The 16,272-nt window shown below is 42.0% G+C and overlaps 1 pseudogene across 1 annotated transcript; it reads left to right on the forward strand.

Moving 5' to 3' along the window:
• Positions 1 to 684: 684 nt before the first annotated feature.
• On the forward strand, positions 685 to 11,115 carry LOC308326642 (solute carrier family 2, facilitated glucose transporter member 9-like; annotated as a pseudogene). Its single transcript, XR_013966229.1, has 12 exons — positions 685 to 1,079; positions 2,375 to 2,473; positions 2,920 to 3,080; positions 3,475 to 3,599; positions 4,686 to 4,831; positions 6,727 to 6,859; positions 7,330 to 7,515; positions 7,997 to 8,107; positions 8,736 to 8,837; positions 9,462 to 9,537; positions 9,866 to 9,990; positions 10,462 to 11,115. The product of XR_013966229.1 is annotated as a solute carrier family 2, facilitated glucose transporter member 9-like (transcript).
• Positions 11,116 to 16,272: the final 5,157 nt, after the last annotated feature.

Consider the following 16,272-nt stretch of genomic DNA (forward strand, 5'->3'; position numbering starts at 1 on the left):
TTGTATATTTCAGTTATATATTAACTGAAAGGCGTCTAAATCAATCCTGCTGCAAATATGTTAATTAATTTATGTCCATTAGTATGGCTTGGTCAATGCCGAGTGCTTTCATGTCAGCAGTGCCAACATGGTCGTCTTCGAGGTCTACTTAGGCCTGCCACTGGGTCTTGTCCCATCTGAGTTAATCAACATTACTTTAGCCGCTTCCAGACAGTCGCTTCAAGAAGATGCAGCTTACAGCAGGCATCTCTTCTGGGTTTTTAAACAGCTGGTGAATGGAAAATGAAGCTTGCGGAGCGTGTGTGTGTGCGCGTGTGTGCGCACGCAGATGGGGACAGCGACTCTCACCATCCTAGCCATGAATGCATAAAAAGCAAAAGAAAGAAAAGACAATTGTCTTGAATTTAATAATTAATTAATTATTAATTATTAAAAATATAGTATGTCTCTGATAGCAAAAGTTGCTAAATCTGTGGTTTTATATTTCCTTGTGTTATGAATCATGTTGTTTTGATATTTGTTCCTTCACTTTCTCAGTTAACAAGTTGCCTTCCTTCCATTTTATTTTTGGAAATGTTATGCAACTGACAGCAGACACCATGTGTATGAGTCATTTGGCAAACTCTCAACTCTCTCTGACACTCACTCTAACTCTCCCGCTCTCGCTCTCTCTCTCACTCTCTCTTTCTCTCTCTATTATCAAAACCCAAATTATCAAATTCACCATGGCTTCAACCTAGCATCCCCTTTTGTCTGCTCATACTAGCAGCTACCAGGACCAGCTCTTCCACGGTGGCCAACCTCCTCAGTATAGCCACCAAAGTCACAAGTCAAAGTCAGGGTGTTGATCCCAACTAAACTGAACAACAACCAAAAGGATGGATCAGGTAACCCAAAATCAACGCAACGACCACAAGATGGATTGGGAGGAGGACACCCCAAATCAACCCAATAGCAACAACAACCACAAGCTGGGGGGGGAGGAGGACACCCCAAATCAACCCAACAACAACCTGATGGACACTAGCCATACAGATGCAAACACAAACCATAAGACGGACAACTGCAAAGACAAGGAGGTATTTTTCAGTTTGGTCTGGTCGGTGTACAAACTTAAAGTGGTTTGATTTTATGTGGACCGAATTAACCATATAAACGTCATCTGCATTAGTGTTCACTGGGAAAGGAGAACTACTTAGCCAAAATACTGCACCAGGGTCGTCGGATTATATTTGTATCCTTGAGGCTAACCTTTCATCTTCCTGGAAGTCTATGTAGGTCTTTCCGAGGGTCAGTACTCTTCTGAGCCAACTGGACATGGTCCGTTTTGGAATGTCTTCCATCCATTACTCTCTTTGCATTATATTTTAGTCATCTGACATTTAGTTGTACGGTAATTATTCATTCCTCACTGAGGAAATCTCTTAATTTCAGGCTTAAACAAGGAAGATAAGGAACCATCTGCCATATAGCTATCATAGAGTGTTTATTGTGAAAGGAGAAACTGCTTAGCCAAAATACTGCATTAGGACCATCTGATTACATTTGCAATTTTGTATGCTTGGGGCTAACCTTTCATTCTCTTGAACTCTGTATTTAGTTTTCAGCACCCTGTACACTCAAAGACATGCTCCATATACGCATGGCCAGTGCAGAATTCATTCCATATGTTGATCTGACCCCCCAGCAGTCTGCCGTCACCCAGGCGGATGCGTGCACACGACCTCGCCCTTTACACACAAATGAGCACATCACCAATTTTCAATCATATGGGGTCCTGGGTGGGTGGAGAGGATGTTATGTCACATCTGTGGCCTTCGACAATGCCTGATTATGTAAATGTTACACTGCCTTTAGCTCTATTTTTATTTTGTCTATGTGTTCCTCCATATTGTTGCCATGCCACGTTTGTTACATTTGCATGCATGTACTGTTCTGTCTTTTCTATTTTTAACCTGTACTTTGGTCCACCATTGGTCGTTGTGATACAGTACGTGCTATCTACAGTTTGAGTTGAGTTGAGTCATCTCAAACTTGAAGAACTTAAATATACAATCAGGGGCTCCAACCAGAAATATATCATAGTTTGGAAAATGGGTGACGTGTATTTCAGTATATTAAAATGTCATTTGAAATGTGACTAACTAATACAGTATACTGAGAATTCGATGAAAGCATGACATTAACATACTTTTACTGTAGATTTGAAGTAGGCTACAGGTATAATGGTGTAATGTATCTTTACAACATATTGTACATATATGGAATGTGTGTGTGTGTGTGTGTGTGTGTGTGTGTGTGTGTGTGTGTGTGTGTGTGTGTGTGTGCGTGCGTGCGTGCGTGCGTGCGTGCGTGCGTGCGTGAATGGGGACAGCGACTACCAGCAGCCCTGATAATTGCAGCCATCTTCGGCTCTCTGGGTTCATCATTTACCTTTGGCTATGACATCACTGTGGTCAACGCTCCTGCTCTGGTGAGTTCGACCAATAAGGACAAGCTGTCATCTTTACTGTCAATCAATCACTTAATACTGCTGCAACTATGAGTCCTGCTACTGCCAATACTACTAACAACTACCACTACTATTAACCATAATCAGGGACATGCAGAGAATGCTATTGAGAGTTTATTATTTATTTTGGGCCAAAAATGTTGATAATAGCTGATCCACAAAGATAGCTTGTAGATCAGCTATGTTGGGGCACGACCCGCACTCTTTAGCTATACTGAAGATGTGGCGTAAATTATTCAGGAGAGTTTGGAAAAAAGGCACTTCTCCTGAATGCTGCCAGGAGGGGGCATTTGCATTTCTTTCACCATAGAAAATAAATAAATAATAAAAGGTCAGGGGTCAATCAAGCCCCCTTTGATGTCTATGTGTGCCTGACCATAATAACACACTGTGTTTTTTGTACTCAGTATGTGCAGGATTTCTACAACCAGACATGGTTGGACCGGTACGTAGAGCCCCTGGGTACTGACAGATCTATCATACTGTGGTCCATAACGGTCTCCATAGGAAGCATTGGTGCCATGTTTGGAACCGTGGCGGTGCCGCTCCTGGTCAAGGTCCTGGGAAGGTAACCACACAAACTATACTTTACTCTTTACGCGTAGATTTATTTAGTGCACCAGGAAACACCGCACCACCATCACCCTGTTTCCCATCCATCATTAGTTTAGAATTGGTGCTTGGCAAAACCGAGCAATGATGTTTAGCCATTTGACTGAATTATCAGCTAAATTCAGCAACGTTTAATGTCTTTGGAGAACATGTCACATGGCTGGCTGAGCTCTTCTGTGACACATGAACAAGTAGACACTAGACAGAAATGGTAAAATCTCATTAGTGAGGAGTCGAAGACCAATTACATGAAGAAAGGCCACAAAAAAAAGGAGAAACATGAATATGTTTGTTTTTCAACAAAACAAAATATTCTACAAATTAACGTTTTTGTATACTTATCTCTTTAGGAGGGGAACGTTGTTGATGAATAATAGTTTCACTCTAGTAGGTGCTCTATTCATGGCTGTAGCTGAGAGATCGAGCTCTTTTGAGATGATGATCATTGGCCGTTTCTTACTTGGACTACATTGTGGTGAGTAAAGAGAAAAGTTCAATTAAATCAAAATATTGACTACTGATACTTGCAGTGAATGTCTCGCAGACTGCACATCATATGGCATGAACCCTAGTACACATAAATATAGTTCAAATAGAAAGGGGTGCAGCCATGAGGAAGCTGCGGGGGGAAATAGACAGGCAGACTTTTTGGGGGTGCTCTGACTGCACTCTAGAGTCGGAGTAGGCAACCGTAGGCACGTCTGCCGACATTTCCTTTTTAAAATGAAATATTTAAGCTCCCTTACAACAGTATGTACAGTATGCAATTTTCATCCTGCACATAATTCTACATTCATTCAAACTATATGAACTCTTATTGGGGAGGGAGTCTGGGAGATATAGGGTTCTTTCTCTGAGTCCAAAGAAAATAGTCCAGAAGAAGAAAAAAAGGTTGTTATATTTATGGCCATCACACACTGACCATTAGTGTTGTAGTACTCAAGACATTGTCTCGTCTCGAGACAAAATCTTCATTGACTCTGTCTCGTCTTGGTCTCGCCCTTCATTTGTCTTGGTCTTGACTCTGTCTCGGACCAATTGACTCTTCTCCCACCGAGACCACTCGAGTCACAAGACGAGTCACTACAATGCAAAGGAATAATTTTACTATATTCATATTATGAGGAGCCCATTCATATTAACATGAAAGACATCTGTCTTGTTAAATAGCCTAACGGAGTGCAGCGCAGCATGACACATATTGGTCCAACTCTGCAGAAGGCAGCCAAGAAGAGCACACGTCGCATTATATAAGCCAAAGCAAGAGCCCCTCAACAGCGGTTCCAGTTTGGATATGATCGAATGTTGCATTCAAGAGTAAAAAGAAAACAAACAAACAAACAAACAAAGAGTCTTAATGGGGAAATGCATTGTCTCTGGCAGAGAGGATTCACTGCATGATGGACAAGAGCTGAGGGCAACCCAGGAACTTTCATAACTAGAAACTGTTTCTTGAAACTGGAAGACAAGGAGCACTCATTTTCAGTCGACATTTTCAGAATAAAGGCATGCATGATATGAAGTTCATTATCAAATGCAATGTAATTATGCCGCCCTGTAGGCATTGGAGGAAACACCATCCCAATCTTCATGGCTGAGATTTCCCCCATACAACACCGTGGGGCTTTTGGACAGCTCATTGGAGTTGGCTGTTTCATGGGTATCATCGTTGGACAAGTGCTGGGTCTTCCAGAGCTGCTCGGGCATGTCAGTAGTTCCCAAAGTGTACGAGTACATAAACTGCTTGTTCAGAAGTGTCATACTTATACTATATAGTAGTTTATTTTATTTTACACAGACATCCCGATAACGGCAATATACAATAAAAGTGGCTGGGGCCCACACAATTTGAAGAGTTTCACAGATAACATTGTCTATCTGATCAATCATGCTGCAGCAACAGGTTTTTGCATTAGTGGCATCCCCTATGAGTCGAAGTGAGATTGCTTTTGGCTCTGCCTTGTTTAGAGGTGACATACATTTTGGGGTTGAAAGTTCAAAGTAGGCAGGAATGGGCATGCCTAGGCTGAGTTGTTGGCGAGTACCGAATGGCCTTCGCGTTTGAGTAAGGATACGCTGTGATTGGCCAGTGCACTTGTGCAAGGACACGCTGTGATTGGCCAGTAGTTACTTTGAGATGGCAGTCGGGGCAAACGATCTCGCCAGAACATTCTGTCCGTATCGGGTCGCAACTTGAATGGGGTTGAGTTGGCTAAACAAACTTCGCAACGTTTGACACGGCAACTCAAGCTCGATGGTGTCTCTCGTGGCTCAAGTTTGCTTGAGATGGCGCCCCTCCGTCACGATCTATTGCCATTCGGCACTCGTGGAGTTGCGTCATGAATCAAGGAGTCTTGTGGGAAAAACATTTTGAATATATGACTATGACTTAGGCTCAAGAGTTAAAGCCAACACATAAAGATGGTAATTAGCACCACCCTGATGCTGATTTGAAACATATTCTGAGGTTGAGTGGCCCCCTGGCAGCATGCACTAGAAATCTGATGCTGTTGAGTTTTATAGTTTACAACATTAGCTGCTAACACACACACACACACACACACACACACACACACACACACACACACACACACACACACACACACACACACACACACACACACACACACACGCGCGCACACACACACACACACACACACACACACACACACACACACACACACACACCCGCACATGCACACATGTACACACACACACACACACACACACACACACACACACACACACACACACACACACACACACACACACACACACACACATACACACACACACACACACACACACACACACACACACACACACACACACACACACACACACACACACATACACACGCGCGCTCGCGCACACACACACACACACACACACACACACAAACTGATGTGAAAACATACTCTTTGCCCCTGCTAATTTAGATTACACTATGAAAGCTAATTAGAATATAATTGGAAGGCATTAGTGAGAAATTGGTGATCATGCAATAGCCTTTCATTTTCATTTGATATAAATATTGATAATGTGGTTCATATAAATATTTCATCATTCAATTTGTATTTTGTTTGTTCTTCATTCCATGATGAAATACACATATGAGAGCATATGAAAGCTGTCCTGCCAGCTACTAAGGATAATAAAAAATGTAAGTGGTGCAAAAGTTATCAATCAACCAATACCATTTTTTAAAGGTGTTATTCTTTGGTTAAAATGTTTTTTATTAAAAGGTTAAAGCTATAATCTTATAGTAATCATTAAGTGTCTCCCTGTCTTTCCAGCTCTTTAATGAACAGAAAGTACATTTTCAGGTGGGTTGCAAGATTTCAGCCAATCAGGAGAGTACTCATTTATCAGCTTAATTTGTATTAGTCTTCCAGATCCAATTTTGTCTGCTCTTTTCTTTGTGCCTTTACTTTCAATAGTACTTCTGAATCATGTCCCGAGTCCTCTATCCTGATTATGTTTAATAAAGAGCTGGAGAGACAGAATATAACACTTATTTTAGAACCAAAGAAAATCACTTATCCTACGTTTTAATGTCTTTATTTTTACAATTTGGTTTTATTGTACAGATTTGATTGTAGGAGACCAGATGGAACTTCCTCTTCGCTTTTATGGCCATTCCTGCTCTACTTCAGCTGTGTGTGCTGCCCTTTGTTCCTGAGAGCCCTCGTTACCTGCTGATTGATAAGAATAATGATGCTGGTGCTGAGCAAGGTAATGTTCCTGAGAGCCCTCGTTACCTGCTGATTGACCGTGTATCTTACTAGCTCCGAACATATGTTGCTGAAAGCCTGGGATTTGAATCCTTCCCAGAGCTCTCTCTCTCTCTTTCTTATGTCTCCTGTATTTTTGGGTTAGGAAAGCAGAGATACTGAAGGGCATGGACAGTTCTGGTGCTGATGAAGGTTAATGTATTATATACTGTACTTCATTGCAGTGCCCTTTTCAAGTGTTAAAGTGGCACAGCATTTTCACTTGAAAATGACCCTTTTTCTTTGTGTAATCCATTTCAAAGGTGTCATGCAATGAAATACAAACCAAAGTTGTTTTTGATCAATATTTCCACTGGTGTGTTGTTCACCTAACCATTCCACATAATGTGTTTTATGACAACTTCTCTAAACAACCCACAATGACACATACATCGGGAAATCTTTAAGCGTGTGTATATTTTATGTGTACAGCTCTCAGGAGGTACCTAGGGAAGGAAGATGTGTCCCAGGAACTGAAGGAGCTGCAGGTGGAGAGGTACCCAAGCCAGCCTCCAGAAGGTGTCGGTGCTGAAGCTCATGAGGAGCCAAGCTGTCCGCTGGCAGATCATCAGTGTCATTGTCATCATGAGTGGTCGGACTCTCAGTGGAATAAATGTGGTAGGAAACCAGCGGTGGAATTTAACTAAGCACATTTACCCTGATATACATTTTGGCCTTTTGTACTTTTCCCTCAAGTAAATGTTGAATACTCAAGTATTTCTACACTGCAGTTAAGTACAAAATATGAGTACTTTTCCCACCACTGTAGGAAAGGAAACTAATTTACCAGGAACAAACTTTTGAACATTTGTTCATTCAGTGTCACACAGGCATGTTATTGTTCTAAGGTTCACACACTCAGCCCAGGGGGATATAAAGGGGATTCACAAAAGCATCATTGTCTGCAAGGTCATGCACATACCAGGTGCAAGCACAACATTAATCACAAAGATGGATCATGTATAATATGGAACATACCGTCCCATCACATTGAATTACCACGTTTTAGCAAGAATTTAAACGATAAAAATAGAATTGTTGATTAAGTTCATAATCATTCCTTTTATTTACACATACCTGTCTTTTGCTCCCTCAACAGCTATTTTATTATACTAACATGATCTTAGAGGATGCTGGCATCGACGAAAACCTCACTACCTACTTCACTATTAGCTTAGGTGTCACAGGACTCATATCCTCCATTGTTGGTGTAAGTACGATCACTTAACATCAACTGTAATCTTTCACATCTTACATCAATGCTTACCCTTCATGATTTCAAATTAGTGCAACTGAAGCTGAAATAGACCCTTTTCACAGAAGACATTTTGATGGGTATACACAACTGATAACATTAATTGTGTGTTTAATTTAGGTGTTATGGCGTTCCAGCATGGACAGATCATGTAGCCTACCTATTGTGCTCTAAAATGTAGAAAGACATATTTAAAATTTCAGCTCATCATTAAATTAGGTGTACGTGTAAGTGTTTGCTCTGTGATAAACCTAAAATAAACGGACTAATTAATTTAATTTGCCGCGACTCTGACACATCTGTGAAAAGGGTTCAGTAACTAGACTATATAAGAATAAGTATACCTTCTGCAATTTCAAAGGTTTGTGAAATAGTTGCTTCACCGCTCATTGTACATCTAAATTCTGAAGCTTTACTGGAACAGGGCTCCATCTTCGGACCATGTTGTTCAGCGTATACATCAATCTGAAAGATGCGGAATGTCTCAAAGGAACTTCACTAAATAAACCAAAATATTAAGACATTTAGCAATGTGTGAAAGTGTTTGAATGTAGGCAAACATGAACGTTTTTTGTTTCCCTAGGGGTTTTTGATTGATCGATTGGGCAGAAGAATCCTCCTCCTCCTTTACTTTGGTGGTATGGCCGTCGGCTTAGCTCTGCTAACTGTGTTCCTCAATATTCAAGTATGATCAATACTAGATGTAACAAAGCCTCACTCACTAACATTAATTTCACAAACATATTAAATACTCACTGTCCCACTGTCTGACAATGACAGTGAGTGACATTCAGTTTTTTCTGCATTATTTTCTAACCTTCTGAACATTTGTTTGATGTCTAACCAGTCTCAAGTCACACCCGTCCATCTACATGTGATAAATGTCTGGGTTTCCGAGGTTACATGTGATGTGACACATACTGTATGCTATAGATGTGTTCTTCTCTCCAACCATAAATGCATTAAAGGGACACTTCACCTTGTGGATAGGGTGAGGGCTGTCTTACTGCATGAGACAACATGTAGTCCAGGAAGTAAGTGAGCCCAGTGTCCATTGACATCAGAGACACTGGGGTCACTGCTAAAATCTAAAATATCTAAAACCACATATTACACACATAAAGACCCCAGGAAAGTTTCTAAATCTTCTAAACGTCATTAACATATATTTTTTTTGCAAAAAGGGTGACGTTCACCCTTTAACCACTTTGAAACTGTTTTTTATTTTGGGCTTTTAGTCATTATATGCAAACCATTTCAACTTTTCTTTTTCTTTTTTATCTATTCATTTTCTTTTCTGTTTGAGCAGGGCCACGCATCATGGATTCCCTTTCTCAGCTTTTCCTGCATCATACTTGCCAACATACCTGCCAGCGTCGGTGCATGTAAGAAGATATTTAATACAGACTATAAGCTGTAAACTGTAGACATTAGCTAAGGACTTGCCCTACTAATGGCTATACTTCTTACATTTTTCACAACAACATAAAAAGCAAGCAAATAGTGAAAAATTATTTAGTAGGCTATATTTGAGTGCAATAAGAAGGTTGAGTCAGGTTGGCCAGGTCCAAAATATAAATTTTAATTTGTTTGTGCTCTTTGAATATATTCTGTGCTGTGCAGGTAGCTATACCGGATGATTTCAATGAGAAATGAGAATAAAGAAGCATGTTGCATCCCTGATCTTTATTTTGTGTCTGTCCTCTCTTTCAGGGGCACACTACGTTGTGAACACAGAGTTATTTGAGCAGACCTACAGACCTCCTGCTCTCATGATTGGAGGAGGTCTTAATTGGATGTGCAACTTCATAGTATCAATGCTATTCCCTTTCATGCAGGTAGGCAGCTGTATCCTTGTGTATTGTGTATTGTAGTATCTTGCACAGCAGGGACAGGTTTAGCAGAAAACAGTTTCGCCAGGGTGGGGCAGAATGACAAAATCTAATGTTGTGTAGTGTGGATCTCCGACTTCATGTGGCCAGCTGATGTCTGTCATCTATGACGTATCTATGATCTAAGACTTTAAATCTGTGCGAGGTTTCACCCGAGCCCCACTGTCTTTTATATGAAAGAATTAAAGCAGATGGGTCCATTGATTGATTGATTGAATACAGTTTTCAGAAAAAAACACAGGAAAGTATACAGTTCAATAGGATTTAAACACAATAAAGCCTATTTGCTTGTTTCCGGTCCTATTCGCTTGTTTGTGGTTCTTCATACTCAATTCATCGAGTATGACTGTTCAGAGGCTACAGCAATCCTTCCCCGGTTGAACAATGTATTTCCTGTTTTGTTCTATGTGTGTACAGGAAGCACTGCAGACCTACGTGTTCCTGGTGTTCATGGTGATCTGTGCACTGTGTGCCGTCTACATCTACTTTGTCCTCCCTGAGACCAAAAACAAGACCTTTGTAGAAATCAGCCAAATGTTCAAGAAGATAAACAACATCTCTGACTCCTCCCCTAACAAGGATTTTGAGCCTAAGCCAGAGGTTTAGGCTCAATATAGCTGGCCAATATAGTTCAGACATTGGAATAAGGCAGGGGTGGCAACCATAGATATAAAAAAAGTAGATGCCTCACTGGCCGCTGCGGTTCATTGGATATATCGACGTGAGAGCGGAAGTGCGCCGGAAGTATGCTACACCACGCTGCCACTCAAGTGACTACTGGCCAATCACAGCGCGTCTTTTACGGGACTTCTCAGAACAAGGCCCCAGAAGGGCTATCCAACGTTGAAGCTGCCACTACCTACTGGCGAAAAGTGGAACGGCAACACGTTCGTGGAGGTGGACGGACGTTCACTGATGTTATGTGCGTAACGTGCGTCATCCCGGACCTTAAATTTGAGGTCCGGGCTTAACTTCTGCTCGCTCGAGCCATTGCGTTATAATGGTACTTCCGGCAGTCTTCCGGGTGCTTCAAAACGGTACTGAGAAACTTCCATTGAAATGAAGTGTGGGGGGGGGGGGGCTTCTCTCCAGTCCTCACTCTATCCTTTATAACTCTATGTCTCAGACCTGCACGACTACATGAGACTAGCGAAGCAGGAAGCACCAACGCGGAAGCTTGCCCTCACTTGAGTACAGACGCCCCAGAGCAGAAGGAGGCTTCTACCTTTCTATGTCTATGGTGGCAACCACCTCTTTTTGATTGATCAGCTGATCAGATGCGCTATATTGAGTGGATCAATTGAGTTGATCAACAAACAACCAAGTATGATCCACACTCAAGCTCGCTGCTTTTGATGTGTGAAACCCATGAGTAATGTATTCATATTAGCATAGAAATGACCCAGTCTGCAATCTAAAAACTTTTAACCAACACTTTTCAGCTGACAGTGAACTGAGAGAGAGAAAGCAATACAGAAGTCTGTTTTTGATTAAATGAATGCAATCAGGGGAATTTCTGGCTGTCTTTGCACACTAAAGTAGGCCTACTATAGGCTACAGTAGATTCAGATCACTGCCTAGATCAGGCTGGTGATGTAACGTTACAGGCACAATCAATGTCCTATTTGGCAGCGTCGGTGTTGCATGGAAAATGTCCATCAAAGACATATTATGTCTCCTTTTTTCCCCTCATCTTTCCACTTTTCGCTAAACTGCACCCCCATTGGCTTATTATTGTCTTTGTTCTCTTTTTAAGTACAGACCAGAAGAAACTTTAAACAGATGCATGGCATGCAGCCATGCAGTGAATTGCTACTGGTGAACTCCCCCATCACACAGATTAATAATACCGGAGACTATATGTCCAACTTGTCCAAAATGCAGCAGCCAGAGTTTTAACTAGAACTAAGATGAGAGATCATATTACTCCAGTTTTGGCTTCACTGCACTGGCTTCCGGTTGTTTTTAGGATTGATTTTAAAATGATTTTACTTGTGTATAAAGCTCTCAATGGTCTCGCACCTTCCTACCTACATGACTGCCTGCCTAAATGTGTCCCAAACCGCCCCCTAAGGTCTTCCACTGCTGGCCTGTTCTAAAAAATAAATAAAAAATACGTGGAAGCAGCTTTTTGCTTCTACGGGCCGACGGCATGGAACAAGCTCCCACTGTACCTTCGTCAGGCAGCCTCTGTAGACATTTTTAGAGCACAGCTCAAGACCCACTTCTACAACATTGCTTTTAATTGATCTTTTATTTTTTGTTATTCATGTCCTCACTATTGCATTACTGCTTGTTTTATAATGTCGTTGCCTTGATTTTCTTTTTTTTCTCCATTGCTCTGTAAAGCACTTTGAGCTGCATTTCATGTCATGAAAGGTGCTATACAAATAAAGTTTTATTTTATTATTATTATATGGGTGCGTTCGGATATAGTGCACTAGCTGTGCAATACAAATGTATACGCAAGTGATCCTGGTATGCATCCAAACGCACCCTATGTTTTCACTCCTGTCCGCCTGTCATTCAGTCAGCCAGCGTGTCTATGAACAGCTAATCCCCGGCACCGTTGGACTGATTGGCGTGAAACTTTGCACGCACAGTAGGCCAAGGAACCAATGTATACTGTGTATATATCCATTTTCTTCTTTATTTATTATTTATACATAATTGCAGTGCAATATTTATGCTGTGGTGACTTGTAAAAAATATAATAATAAACCTTGATAGAAATAAACTGTCTTCTATCTTTCCTCATCTTGAAATGCAACCAACATAATGTTGGCAACATGGCAACATTTTAATTGAACATTTTTGACGCGACAATGTGCCTGCATCCACTGAGTGGCAAAACATTGAGCAGCATGGAGTTGGAAGCACTCGTTGGAAATGACTCGGTCCTGCGTGTACTGTTCTAAATTGCACATAATGCAGAAAGCAGGATGTTTTGTTATTGAAAGCGCTTCCAAACACTATAGACACTAAACCAGTGATACTCAACCTCAGGCCCGCGGGCCACATCAGGCCCGCGGGACCATTATGACTGGCCCACCAATGAAAATCTAAAAAAAAGAAGAAAAATAAATCTGGAAAATGAAATAAAAATAAATAAATCTGAATGAAGTTATCTTTAATTACATTATTATAAGTAATACTATTAGAGTTGTACTATTACTCGAACGAAAATAAAAGCTTGGGGTGGGGGGGGGAGATGCAATGCAAATGAAAGACATATACTGTGTATCCCTATTCCCTGACATAATTTTATAGCTAAACGGACAGAATTCTATTTTATTTGAATGATGAAACCCAGCTGCCATTAATAGTTGGAAATGGAAATGGAAATTGCGGAAATTGCGGAAATTGCGGAAATGGTGGAAATGGAAATTGTGGAAATTGCGGAAATGGAAATTGAGGAAATTGCGGAAATGGAAATTGCGGAAATTGCGGAAATGGAAATTGCGGAAATGGTAATTGCGGAAATTGCGGAAATTGCTCTTCATTTATAGCTATCTATTTTCAGGTAGATTGTTTTATTTTACTCAGTCAGCCATATCACTACTCATATCACTTGCTTCCAAGTCCCTCCTTATCTTTCCGTTTGGCGCTTTAATCAACTTGGGTGTTTCCAATAAATACATTAATGCTTTGATTGTTGTTAATATTTCTCAAACGAGCCTTCACTTTCCTGCAGGTTATTATCTGGGGTGTTTTGGAACCAAACACATACAGGCACCTGGCTACTTGGCTTTGCGTTGGTGCATCTATCCAAATGATATAGCTGTCTGCAGGGTAGCATATGGACGTCCCGTTGGTTATGCGCTCAGTGAGGCAGAGAGATGGAGATCTGTTGAAAAGATGTCACTGGCACTATTCTGGGAATTATTTCGGGCCTTTAGAGGGCAGCAACGGACCATCTTGGGGCTTCACTTTCGGGTCGAGTGGTCTTCCCCTTTTGCCGAGAAGACTTCACTTTCTGGGGCGATTGGTCTTGGCGACTCGCCTCGGAAAGTGAAGACTTCTCTGCAAAAGGGGAAGTCCACTCGCCAAACGTGAAGTCCACTCGCCGAGGCGAGAAGTCCGGTATTCGTTAAGCCAGCATGAGAGTTCCGCATTCCCCGAGTATGGTTCTTCAGCGGGTTGGTGACGTAGAGTGACAGAGGGTGCGCTGTGACTGGCCAGTCGCTGTGGATGACAGCCTAAACCTAACTCTAAACCTAACCTCGGTAAAACTATACGACTAACCCTAACCATAATAACCTTAACCTCAGTAAAACTATACCTAAACCCCTAATCTCGTCACCTCAGTACTCGTACCTCGTACTTGAGGAGTCATTCGACCTGAGCAGTCGCATTCCCAGGAGCTCTCTCCAACCAAGAACCGGTAGCTATGTTTTCAACTTGTTCCGCCTTTTACCTATTCTTCATCCTATGGATTACGGACGCATGCTTTAATTCAACATGGAGTTTACACCAAGAAGAGATGGAACGATACGGAAACGAAGCAGAGGAGTTTGAGTTTCACAGCGACTATTTCCTCCTAAATGGTTTGGAATGCAAACACATTTCTTTTGGGTCGGCGGCGATTCATGGCCTGTTAACAGCGAACCCGAATCGCAAGTACAAGCCCCCGACTGGCAAAATGGATCGCAGAACTGTGATTATTTTATGCCTGTTGCTATCGGGAGACATTCATTTCAATCCTGGACCGGTTACACGATCACAAGCGGTCTCACAAGCGAGACTGCTCCTACAGCAAGAGGTACTTCCGCAAGCCACAGCCGTTTCCATCGCAACGCGCCACGGCTTCCAGAGCGCCGCCTCCATGGACTTGACCACGGACGCAACTCCAAGATCAGCCTGGGAACGCTCTCCAGCCTCTCCCCCACAGCATACAACCAACGCCAGCGGACCCCCTTATTTCACCGCGGGCGTTATGTTTGCTGAAACCAACCCGGCTGTGATCGAAACCGAGGAACACCCCCCCCTCCCCCACACCCCCAGTCAATCCAGGACTACTGAGGACAATGGCATTGACATGTGCAGGACATGTCCTGACATGCACAGTCAATCCAGGACTACTGAGGACAATGGCATTGACATTCCACCGCCCCTCCCCACTCACACCTCAGCCACGGAAATTCCACCGCCCATCCACATTCACACCTCAGACTATTTCAACACAGACGAAATTAACACAATCGTCGAAACCAACGGCCTTCATCTGTTTCATTTGAATGTGAATAGCCTCAGTCGCAAACTGGCAGAGATCAGACATCTATTTCAAAACGGTAAGGCAAACATCCTGTGTTTTTCTGAAACTAAGCTTGACGAGTCCACTAAGGACCCAGAGATAGAAATAGAAAACTATACTGTCATTAGGAACGACAGAAACAGGCATGGTGGTGGCGTGTGCATGTATATTCACAAAGACACTGAATATGTTACTCGTACTGAATTACAGCATGATGAAATTGAAACTGTGTGGGTTGAATTAATTTTCAAAAATGCTAAATCAGTACTAGTTGGCACCGTCTATAGACCGCCTGATCAGCACGGGTTCTATGATATTCTTGAGGGGTGCTTAGCTGGGGAGGAATCTGTAGAGAAAATCCTGATTGGCGACTGGAATACGGACATGCATCGTAAGGAAGTGCCTGTGTTTAAATCGTTTAGTCGGCTCTGTGATCTGCATGGTTTCAGCCAGCTAATTACCCAACCCACAAGAGTGTGTGATTCTACTCAAACTGTCATTGATCTCATTCTGACCTCGGACAAATCCAGAATCTCCAAGAAAGGGGTTATTGTATGTGGGCTCAGTGATCATTTTATGATTTTCTGTACCCGCAAAATACAGAAACTAAAATTTGACTGTCACAAAACAGTCATATCTAGGGACCTCAAAACCTACTCTAGTGAGGCCTTTAACCTAGAACTGGAGAGACTGGATTGGTCCGATGTGCTCAGGAGCTCACTAGTCGAAGAAGCATGGCTTGGCTTTAAAACCAAATTTACAACAGTACTAAACAACATGGCTCCTCTGAGAACCATCAGGGTCAAAACCCGCTCGGAGCCATGGATGAATTCGGACATACTGACTGCAATGAAAGCCAGAGACAACAAATGCTCTGAACTTCTTAAATGCAAGTCCAAGCTAGCTAAGCGCTTCGACAGTGATCTCCAAACCAAACTGTGCATCCTTAAAACCCAATGTAACAAGCTAAGAAA

The sequence above is a fragment of the Protomyctophum bolini genome (genome assembly GCF_963924005.1).
Source record: "Protomyctophum bolini genome assembly, chromosome: 13".
Classification (NCBI taxonomy): domain Eukaryota; kingdom Metazoa; phylum Chordata; class Actinopteri; order Myctophiformes; family Myctophidae; genus Protomyctophum; species Protomyctophum bolini.